General features: G+C 33.4%; 2 protein-coding genes across 2 annotated transcripts in view; both read left to right on the top strand.

Moving 5' to 3' along the window:
- The window catches only part of LOC118265206 (ATP synthase subunit delta, mitochondrial), a 122,446-nt gene that overhangs the window by 320 nt on the left and 109,524 nt on the right, over nt 1–12,602 (top strand). The gene's annotated exons all lie outside the window — the stretch shown is intronic.
- The window catches only part of LOC118265502 (uncharacterized), an 82,246-nt gene that overhangs the window by 23,030 nt on the left and 46,614 nt on the right, over nt 1–12,602 (top strand). The window lies entirely within an intron of this gene.

The raw sequence follows: 12,602 nt of genomic DNA, 5'->3' as shown, positions 1-12,602 counted from the left end.
TATTGACAGTAGGTGTGTTGTGCGAATGCCATCTGTTCTCCTTGAAGCCTCTGTAAATGATACGTCATTCAATCAATGGGACAAAGGCATCTCACTGGCATCCCTATAAGAGCTGACGTGACCACAGCTATGGTCTGACGTAGCCTTGGTTAACGTTTGACTATCCGTAACAATTGTCGTAGATATCTGCATGTTAGCTAGCTGCATACGTGTATTCTCAAAGATAGGAAAGATAAACGTTGAAATTAGTAAGAAATTAGTAAGATAAAATATGATTGGATAAGATTTAGAAGTATGAGAAAGAAGGAAATAAAGTGAATGAGCTACTTTTCTTTGGCAGCAGCCGTTCTCTACGTAAACTCATTCGTTCGTAACTTATAAGTTTGATGTGATACAGAAATAAGTTTGGCGCCGGAGAGATTCAAGATCCCATAAGAGCGCTTAAGGAAAGTGGCGCGCCCCTGTTTCACTCTGATATATTCGAGGGTTCCTCGAACTACATCTACATAATGTTATTGTACGTCCTTACGTACTGCGGATTTGTTAATCATATTGTAGCAGGATTACGTAGGCGTACAACTTTTGTGGAACTTCGGTGCCTTGTGCCTACAAGTAAAGGATAACATATTGAGTATGTTTCGACAACATAGCAATATTCATGACAAAATCACTTTTGTATTTGATACGCATGAAATAAGTTACAAATCGTAACATCTGTTGTTTCAGGATAAGTTATAAATTCTGCGTAGGAAGTCGATTTGTAAGCAGGCATCTATATATAGACATAGAAACTAGAGACTACACAGAAACTTATTATACCTCCTGAGTAAGTATAACTTGTAAATTCTTAATACATAAGTTTCTATGATATCAAAACAATTTCTAACGTAAAATCCACCATTGACCTACAATTTTACATTAAGCTTATCATTTCCCTACCTCTTATTTCGTCCAAATCCATACGTAGAACAATATAGCGATACAAAACTGTCGTCTCAGTTGTGTGTCCCTTGAGGTATTCGAAAAGAAAAGTAAAGAGACAGACAGAAGTGAGCTGGTGTCAGTCTACCCGTGTTACTGGCGTGTTGTTAACTTTACGGTTCAATGGAACTTATGTACAAGTTATGTTGCGACAAATAAATAACGACTTGCCTTTTACTTTGTATGGTATTTGATACTTGGATGTTTGTAGTTAGTAGCTACGTGGGAAAAAGTTCAAACATGTCAGCAGTACTCTGTTTTTTTTTTCATTTCCTTAAAATATATGAAATGTATAACGCCTTAGTTTAACGACTGTAATGTTGTATAATTTAACTTTAAATAAATAAACTAGCATAGTTTTAATTTTTATTAAAAAGAACAATTCAATGGTCGAGTATCATAATTCTAACTCCATACAAAAATTTGGAATGAACGCAGAAAATTAGTAAAACTTAAAAAGTAACCGCTGCTATACTGTCAATGTCCACTATCACACATACTGTCACAACCCACGAATTATTATTTCGGGTCAGGGTGTCATGTGTTCATGTGTATGTTTGTAAACGCACTCACGACATAGGAGAAAATCCTAGTGTGAAGCAACTTTTAAAAAAATGTATTTTAAGTTACCGATAATTTGCTACAAGTTAATGATACAGAAAACATTCCTGTAATAAAATAAATATTACTTCTTACAAATTATTAATATTAGGGTTATTTTACGAGTAATTTTCTAATCATGACTGACCTTCACGAACTCCATGAAAACTTTGAATAGAATAATAGCTAGGTATTATAATTTGGTTCTAGACTGATAACACTCGGTTTTACTTTGATTTACGACATTGTTGTAATATAATCATGATTTACAATTGTAACCCACGCGCCATAATAATATTAGAGTGTTAATTAATGCTAACAACTGAAATAAGGCTAGAATCCACTTCACTGGGGACTACTTAGGAAGCTACGACGAAAATTAACTATATCTTCAGCCAATTATAACGTTACTCCAGATTTTAATAGCTATTCTAATTGTTATTATCCTTGCTTATCCTATTACTTGTTTGTATTATGTTTCATAAGACACCCTAATATGTATGTGTGTCTCTAATTACTGCCTCTTTGTTTTCTTCTCAGGGAAATGAAATGTTTTTGGAATTAGAAGAACTCTTTAAACATCTTACAAAGACATGTCAATAATAAACTCGCCTCCACCCAACGTTGGGACATATAATATAACCAATAAAACATTATTAAACAAACAGATTACTGTTTCTAATAACTTTATATAAGGAAAATGTAATGACTTTCTAGGTAACAGATTCTCAGCCCAAATACTATAGTATTGATTCCTTGCCAAAAATCCAAGGATATCTGAACAAAAGGGGTGTATAGAGACGCGTAGTCCCTTTGAAAGCGAATCAAATACCAGTGGGTTGGACATTGAATTGTATTATACAAAGGATATATTGTTCTTCGCTATGAAACTAGCACGTATTTTGATTTTACCATTTAACACGAAATCTCTCTCTTTGTCTTGTGGGTTCCTAATCACCACAAACCTTTTTGTTATAGTTTGAGATACGTACGACTCTATATTTTTATACTCAGCTTTCAGGTTCATTGTTCTGAAGAATAACCCGAGCTCCTTAAATACATATACAGTCATTCTCTGTCACAATAAATTGCCAATATAAATATACTTGTACTTCTTACCTATTTTACATGTTGACCAACAAACGTAGTAAACCTATCCAGATAAATACGATACAGAGTTATTTTTGGGAACCTGTTTTAAACCTAAATCCAAACTGGTTGACAATATGGACTCAGACTATCGATCTGAGTTCAGTGAACTAGTTTCAAAATACCACTCTAAAAACTACGATAATTGTTCACAAATCGAAACTATTTGGTTAGCTTTTATTGTAGGGAGCAGGTATCATTCAGTGGCTGCCAGTAGCGCTTCCATGTAATGGGTCAAGCCAAAGTATTGATAGATCTTGGGAAGGTCCATAAAGAATACTTACTACAAAAAATTAAATTAAAAATTTAAAAAAATCCCCGACATAAAAACTTTGTTTCCCTTTAAAAAGTAAATAATAATAAAAGAAACCTAATCTTAAAGTACCTAAGAATGTACTAATAATTCTAAAAAAAAAATACGTCGCGTTGGGGGACCGCTCCTAATTATTTCTTACTTATTTACGATTTGTTCATAAGTATCACATGCTTGGTGTTAACATTAAAGTAAATTGATGTTTAAGTAGGTATGTAAGTGTGCAGTCCGTATTCATGCGGTCCCCCAACGTGCCGTATTTGTTTTTTAGAATTATTAGTACATTCTTAGGTACTTTAAGATTAGGTTTCTTTTATTATTATTTACTTTTTAAAGGGAAACAAAGTTTTTATGTCGGGGGTTTTTTAAATTTTTAATTTAATTTTTTATTTTATACTTTTTATAGGTAGGTTAGGTTAAGTTAGGCTTAGTATATTACATATGCTTACTATAATTTCAATTCTTGTTAAGGTAAAGAGGTATTAATTACTAGTTTTTGTTTTTTATAAAATATTTAAATTTAATTTTTTTTAATTTTTTATTATTATTTTTTAATTTTTTATTTTTGTTAACACGAAAAAATGATGTCTTTCAATATTTTCTTTCAGTGCGGTTTCATTTGAGACCCCGTCCACAGCCCCATCCCAGTGTATTTGTAGACCTTCGGTTAATCTCTCGCTTACGTTACTTTCACCGCCCATAACTTTAAAACGGCTCAACCGATTTTCATCAAACATGTCTAAGAACACTCGCACATAAGTCTCCTTTAATACGAAAAAAACTAAATTGAAATCACTGCATCCGTTCGGGAGTTATGATGCCACAGACAGACAGACAGACAGACAGACAGACAGACAGACAGACACGTCAAACTTATAACACCCCTCTTTTTGCGTCGGGGTTAAAAATAATATCACTTACATACATATGTGGTAGTTATTCGATTTACCAAATTGCACTGAGACTCATAAAGGTTTATTTTTAATAAAAAAAAAAGAAGCAAGTCAATATAGTGTGTTATTTTATATAAACGATTTTAGAAATCAGTAGTAGTTTCTGTTAAAAGGTAGCACCACATTACCGGAATTAAAAGCATCCTATGCATTGTTCCAGACTGTAGTCATTTGTGCCCGATAGACCCCTAGCCGTTCTGACACGATTGACAAATAATTTTAAAACTCACCAAGTTTTATCACCGTTCCCCATTATCTCATAGACGGAAGAAACATAGATTGTCTCTGATACTAACCAAACAAATAAACTATAAACAGTCATTTAACACATTAAATACATCTTATTGTTAAACTGGTTTCCATGAGCGCAGGTCAAATAATATTCTATTGTATTTTGGCCTAAGTAAACATGGCCGCGGTGATTGTATCTTAGAATCAAGGCTTGAAACAATATTAAATGTATGTGCACGTGAGACAACGTGCCTTTAAGATGACTTGTTGATATTGTACTTCTGGAATATATGACTGTTGGATAATCAACATTGATCTTATTAATTGATTGACTTTAGTGATTGCAAGCATAATAACAGAACTGGCAAACAGTGAACAGGTTGTGTGTCTTCTTCCTCAGATGGTAAAAATTATGCCAAAGTATATAATGATTTGATATTTTTATATAAACTTTGTGTATTTCCCAAAACGATGCATTTTTGAGCGATTCTTTTCTCACCGCTTTGCTTCCAAGCTACAAGTATTGTTTCGAGTAAAACAAAGTTTTCTTTCTCAATTACTAACAAACGACCCGACGTATGTAGAGCACCCGTACACTCGAGTACATACAAATTTCAAACGAAACTTTATACAACATTGGATTACGCTGAAATGTTGCTCATAGATTCTTTGTGACTACGAAAGACGTAAAATTCTCAAGGGATAACACACAATCTAAAACCTGCTAGAAAAAAATAGGCTTTATGGTACCTAAACCGTACTGACTAAACATGAATTTTGAATGAAAAAAAATATTGTCTAAGTTGACATAGAAATATTGTAATGCAGTTTCTAGTCTCAACTTCCGCAATATGCTCGTTCGTTACCTCACGTACGGTATACTGATTCCGGTCCTGATTACCAATCAATTTGGCGCGACACGAAGCTGCTCGCTCGAGTTCGTCAACGAACAGCGCTCACGATCACGCTCAATTCAGTTTAGATAATAAAAGACAGCGTTCTGAAATAAAACAGGAATGAGATAAGATATACGCTATACGTAGTGAATTTCTGTGAAACATCCAAATCGCTCCCGGGGACACTTCTGTTTCAATTCCTCGAAAGTGTCGGGCAAAAATTGTGTTAGGTGACGCGCAAATCCATGTCGCTATACATACAGCGGTAGAGATTGCCGCTGCCTGAGAATTCGGCTATTTCAGTATCCTGTTGCCTTAGGCTCCGGAAACAACTCGATATAACGCAGCGAAGCAGGGGTCATCCATTTATGAAATTAACAGAGTGGTCTGAGGTGGCTGAATCGAAAATTACAACCGATGCTAGTAGCAGTGGCTATTAGGTGGAATATAAATATGAACGAAGCATTACTTGCATCTAAATCATCCAAGCGAGGAGTAAAGGCTTAAACGACCCGTTATTACACGTGGTCTTACACCGTCAAGCTAATTGCTTACGTGAAACGAATAGTAGTATGCGCAGTATACTCAACAACCGTTACAGCATAATTAGCAAGATAAGCCTACGAAAATTATACGGAGGTTCGTAATAGCAACGCCGGAGTCGGGAGGTGCACGCTTAAACGCCTTATTTCGGCACCCTTTTGTCGCAGAGTAATATTTTATACATTGAACCCTTCATCAAGGAACGTGATGTTAGCGTGTAATCCGCTCCACGAGTTAACTTTAGCCCGAGTTCTATTTCTTCGAATAGGTATTGTTGGACTGAGTAGACTTTTCAACTATCTTAAATAACGTAGGCACTCATTTTTTGTTATTAGAGGCCAAAAGGGTGATGAGAGTGCTATCCTTTCACTACCTTTTTGTGGAATATATGCGAAAATATAAATGCTTCATATTTTAAAGCCAACTATAAGAGAAGAGATTATCATATACTTTTATTTAAAACTAGTAAGAAAATAAAAAAACTATGCCAAAATAAAACGACAATAGCTTTTTCTTAAATATTCTAAGTAAATCTATGAAAAATAATGATCAAAGAGTTAAAATGTCTACTACTTAGAACTTAGCTCAACGGACAAAAAATACAATTTGTTCATTGACCGTCCTAATTTAGAACTAACGAAAAGTTTTTTACTAAAATAAGTAAGTAGGTGCTCCTGTCTATCATAACACAAAATGTTTACTTAGAAAAGTAATCTCCTTTCATCCGCTATTTCGAGATATTCTTCGAACTCAAAAAGAACGTTAAATGAAAATAGATTTTGTATTATTCTTTCCTTAAAACCTGCTTCCAAAGCTTTTATTTTCTGGTAATGTTATTATGGATAGAGAGATTCGGGCTTTGGCGGACTATTCGGCCAACTTCGACGTTCCCACTCGGCTCTGCTCCACCTACTAAATATTTCCCTTTAAAAATAGTTTCGATAAGTATCACGTGTTCCTTTTTCTAAGTAGCTTTACCAAGTTTTTAAACGTTAAGTATATTTTTGACGTTTTTCGACGAAAGTTTGTTTTACGAGGATAAGTATCCTTAGGCAAATTAAAAGCAAAATTAAATTCTTTTAAGTTTAATACTGTTTAGTATTTTTAAATATATAGGTATATGTAAATAGATGTACCTAGTACTTAAAAATATTAGCAATTTTATGGATACCTACGTATAACATCTAAGTTACATAGAAATGTACGCTACACATTTTTCTTTCGTTGACATTTCACTTTCAATATACTTAGGTACCCTAGGTCTATATACCTAAGCGATATATATTTTTTATTCACATTGGTAGCACTTTCGGGAGAGCCCTAACTTACATTTCAATTTCTTATTTTAAAAATAGTTTGTGTAGTGAGTGGACCTTTAATATTTTACGCCACTGTATGAAAAAACTTTAGTTCAAACACAGTTCTTTTTTTAATATATATTCTCTACTGAAATTTTTCGCTGGCTATTCCCATGGCTTTGCCTGTGTTGACATGTTCTGCGGAGACCGAACATAATACCGAGATAAAAGTATGTTGTAGGCTTGTAGGGTAACTATTTTCCTGTGGCAAAATTTCATTCAAAATCGTTGTCGTATTTAGTGTGATTACTAAACATTCGATTGACTTAACGTGCTCTCTTCGGCATGGGGGCAAAAAAACTTTTTGGGTCAGCCCAAGAATCGAACCCAATCGATCAACGAGGCAGATCACTTATCCCATGTTAACATGCTTTTTATTAAGGAAGAAATTAATATTCTTTTTAATGAAACTACATATATTTGTAACATGGTTTGTTTGAGCATGATTCGTCTAATTTTAATTTTCTACGTATATGAATGAAACTAAATTATAAATACATATTGATTTTACACTTAGGACAAATCAACAATTTGTTGATTATTACAAAGTTTAAATTATATGCATTGTAAAACTATTTTAACAAACAATGTGGGACCACCAGTTAACCGACCAACTATGTAGATACCATTGAGAGATATATGTATATTTGCAAATGTAACAAACTTCTTCATTTCCTAAATATCATCATCAGTCGGAAGGCGGTAACTAATCCGCCACGTCGAACGACAACTCGCCACTACTATATAATATAATTTGATCCAGATAATAATTAAAGGGTTACTCCTCAAAAGGTGCAAAACTTTGCTCCCTGATAAAATCATGGTGCCCATGGTAGACAGTTTAACTTTTGAATGACTAAAGATAAGTATATTTTTTAAAATATATTTTAGACATGATAATATCATGTTATGTAAATTATACCTAAAACTATTTCAAATGGAAAACCAAATCAATTTCCACGAAAAAAAAATACATTCATGGTTACACAATGCATACATGATATATTTTTTGTAATACATCACCTATATCTAATAATTAAATAAATTAATCCATTTGCAGTAACTTTTTTGTAATCCTGCTTTAATGACAAAACATTAAAAGTAGTAATAGTATTCAAATGTATATTTATAAAGCCAACATAGAAATATACCAGGAAAACGTACATGAAGTAGGTACCAGAAATACTCGATATAGTGAACCAATATTGTTATTCATCTTAATTGATTCCCATATTCTTGGTCACGAGAGTATTGTTACGTAATAGAGGGCTCTAAGGAGTGTGACTTACGGACTTAATTCAATTAATATCGATGTTACATGATTAATCTGAGGGCAGGGACCACGTTCTCGTTCATTGTTTGCAAACTAAACTATCCCGGTTGAATATGTTAGCCTAAATCCTATATACCAATACATAAATACTGATATTAATTTAGTTTTTAAAGAAACCACTAGAATATCGACCTTAATTAGATCGTATGCAGATATAGAAGAACTATTTATATCACGTATATTGATATACTTCACGCCTTTCTCCCTTGGGGATAGGCAGAGACTAAAGAACGTCAATTGCTACGAATCTTACATACCTCTTTCGCTTCATTAGTATCAAACGACTGATGACTATCAGTATTTTCATGCATGCTCATCGGTTAAGTGTACTTTAAATTACTATTATCAGTTCACATAATAAACTTTTAAATAAATATTCAAATTAATTTTGCAAAATAAACGTTATAGAGACCAATTACACGGTATGAATGTTAAATTATACGCCTACATATTATTTAATTAAATGAAAACATCATTGTCGGGTAATTAGGTGACATTATTTTAAAATACATTTATAACAAATGGTTCTGCGACTAAAATAATTCACTTTATTATAAATCCATTCATAACGGAATCTTATTCAAACGCCCACGGTTTTTCTGAATGGAGAAAAATATTATTTCAATATGAATTAAGTATCCAAATTGTCTCCTTGGCGCTGAGAGTCAACCACGGTATTTTATAAAAGTATTATTTTTACATTTTCCGTGGGAGAAAATTACTTGATCTTCCAAATGTTTACTTAAATGCACTGAACTTTATTATAATAATTTAAATGCATTTAAACGACGACTTATTTCTAGTATAAAAAGAAAATCTATAGATATCGAGAAATTCAGACCTCTTTTGCTCGTAAAGTAAACTATCTCTAGGGTCCTATCCATTTCTCTACCAAAGTGCATTGAAATTAATTTACACATATTGGCATCGGGCTTGCGACGGCATCGTAAGTATCATCTTAGTTAGACTATTAACTAATATTTAGTGCTAAGGAACTTACTATATTGGAATTTTCCATTTCGATAGTTCTCAAACCCTACTAATACTTTATTGTGTACCTATTTGAACCAATTTTCAAAACCCAAAAATTTACCGCAAGAGTAAACTTTCATAACATTCATTCATTCTTTACATAGCAAAGAAATAAAGATCTAACACATTAATTGCACGCTACGTACCTCCATAGTTTGAAAACATTTATAAAATTGAAACTTAATTAAATTTTCCTTTAGAAGCATCGCTCGAGTATCGTACGTCGTCGATCTTACAAAGGAATCGAACGAAGATGGCCGCTGGCTCACGAGCGTACCGCAACGTAACGTATGTTGCATAAAGTGGATTCCATTCAATAATACTGATTCAATAAAACAACAAGTAATTGAAAATTGGAAATGAACAGCAAATATTGATTGTTTCACATTGATGATCTGTATCGAGAGGCTAGTGGGGAATTGCTTCGGCCTTTTTATTTGAGGCTCGCAATAACGAGGAGAATCAATGTTGTTCTATTTCGTATTCTGTTAGTGCACTGTAAGCGAGTGGCATCTGACAATGGAATTATTGGTTACATCGTATCGTATCTGATTTCAACGCGAAATCTTCTCCAATTCTTTGTTTTATTAAACTTTTTAATTCATTCAGCTATTCTAATTACTTTTGAGGTTTAATTTTTTATTTATTGTAAATATTATACATATGCAATCACATCCAATAACTTACCCAGGTAAGTACTACCAAAATGGTAGGATTCGATTACGAAATTCCGAGAATAACACAAACTGAAATCGAGCCCAATATTCGGCAATAAGCATGCTTCTTATTACAATGGGACTAAAAATAAGCGGCTATGAGAGGATTTACAAAACAACTATAATTTTCATTATAATTATATGTCGTGTAGGTATTTCTTATTTGACTAATTACATGTTTATGAAAATCACACACAAAATATTTACACAATACTGCTAAAACTGTAATTAGTCTATCAGTTGGATTATTATTTATTAATTAAAAAATATTAGTCGCCAATATTTTTTGGAAGGTTATAATACTTCGATGAAAAGGGTTAGTTTTATGAGTGGAAGGTCGCTACGTCACGTTTAAATCGTACAAGACGGACTTTAAAACAAAATTAGGCTGCAACCTATTTCCTCGTCCTGATTCAAGCGCACAACAGCCTATAAAACACATATAAAATGAATGTCGGAAGAAGAGGCCGTATTGCTTTCAATATTGTTGATTAAAAAGAATAACTCGTGGTGAAGTTATCGCCGTCTCGACCAGCTTGTCTTGAAGTTATACCACACTTTCTGATACCGGATTGTAAGGTTTCTCTTTAATTTTGTCTGAAACTATTTCTTTATTATTGTCATAACTGTTCTAGCCCCCAAATTATAGTCCTTCTGTAAAATAAGCACACAGGCATTACCCCAAATTCTTTAAAACTTTAAATTGCATTTACCAAACATTGTTTGCAAGATATTTAATTTACTTGTGTGACTTAATGTCCACCTCGATTCAAACATGTTAGGATCTACACATTTAAATAAATAAATAAGTAAACTAAATATTTCTATTCACGACTCTAGTATTCGAAATCATAATAAAAAAAATGTAAAACCATATTTCAATCGTAACTCGCTGCTAACTCGTGATATTGATATGCGATGGAAATAAAAATATTCTATGAAGGCCAGTATAACCGAAAGGCATCAGCTATCGGCCGAATGAAGTAAAAATATAAAGTACCTTGTATATTACTTGGAAGCGCTTCCACTCCCGTTGAGATGAACATTTCCAAGATACTCGATAGTAAGGGTTAACCTTAGATACTGTTCACCAGGATGTGTCGAAGAGGCGAGGGAAATGTACCTAATCACATTATCTCGTAACGATAATACAGTCAGACAACGACATTCGAAAGCTTTTATACAAAAATCTTTATTTAGATACTAATAAGATTCTATTTAGGAGCTTAACGTTTTATTTCATTCTGCCTGGTAATATTTGTTCAGTCTAGCTAATAACGGACGAAACACTCGTTTGTCCTAACAATAAAAGCAGCCACTAAACGAGATCTTGACTTAGGTTTTCGGACTAAATACTAATTTCTAGATTTATAAACGTAGTAGAAACTGGTACTATTTCCCAAAACTAAATATTTTGCAGTAAACATATCGGTTGAATTTGAATTTACATTTCCACCAAATGGTATCAGGCTAAAGATAAATACTTATAAATATTTTGTAGCTACTCGCTGCTAGCTCTACTGCCTCCTGCATAGAAATCGCACATCTGTGAATTTTATATATAGGTTTATATAAACTCTCGTCTATTTCCCACTAGAATGGGTAGAAAGTAAAGAATGATAAGTGCATCCTCAACGTACTTTTCTTCGTTACCAATATAAATCTTACTAATGCTACAAATGTGAAAAGTGTGTGTTTGTGTGCATGTTTGATTGAAGTACTCAAATGGCTGACGTGATCGAGATGAAACGTGGAACATTAGAATAACAGAAAAGCTACTTTTTTATCCGGGCGAACACGGGCGAACATATAGTATTCAGTTTTGATTTATATCGTAGTACGTACTATCATTAAGTATTTCCATTTTATCAAAACTAATTCCTACCACTAAAATCAATCGCAAATAAAAATAGTGGCTAGTTGCACTGTTAAAAACAATACTAGAAACCAAAAATAAAATATAAATTGCAATAAAGCCGCACGGACTAACATGCTGTAACAAAACATGTTTGAACAAACATTGTTCACAATTTGCTAAAACTAGACGACAGCAAAACTGTAACCAAAAAGTCCATTAAACGAAGCAATGACAAGGTAATTGATTGTGTGTGTAATAGTTCTTAGTGTAGGTACGTGATAGGACGCCGGGCTCGCGTGACCGCCTGTCGATCGGAACAGCTTATCACAAAGCGGAACCCCACCTTACCGACATCACCCTCATAACCTGTTTACAACACGTTACACTCGTATTTATAACCGCCGGAGTGTCTTCATGTAAATACAAAACATTTTATTCCCTTTTTTGTAACACTGCGACATCTTACATATGTAGCTATCTTTTCTTAAGGCATTCAGATTCAGAAGATTTCCCATTGGAATAACACCCACTGAAAAAGATATTGCTATACACAAATTTCCTTGAAACTGATCATGAAATCCTTAATACAAAGTGCACAGACGCAAATTCGCGAAACATCTTAGTAAGATAAGCCATGTT

Source organism: Spodoptera frugiperda, chromosome 28 (assembly GCF_023101765.2).
Source record: "Spodoptera frugiperda isolate SF20-4 chromosome 28, AGI-APGP_CSIRO_Sfru_2.0, whole genome shotgun sequence".
Lineage (NCBI taxonomy): Eukaryota > Metazoa > Arthropoda > Insecta > Lepidoptera > Noctuidae > Spodoptera > Spodoptera frugiperda.
The sequence above is the reverse complement of the archived record's forward strand: the minus strand, read 5'-3'. Positions and strand labels throughout refer to the sequence as shown.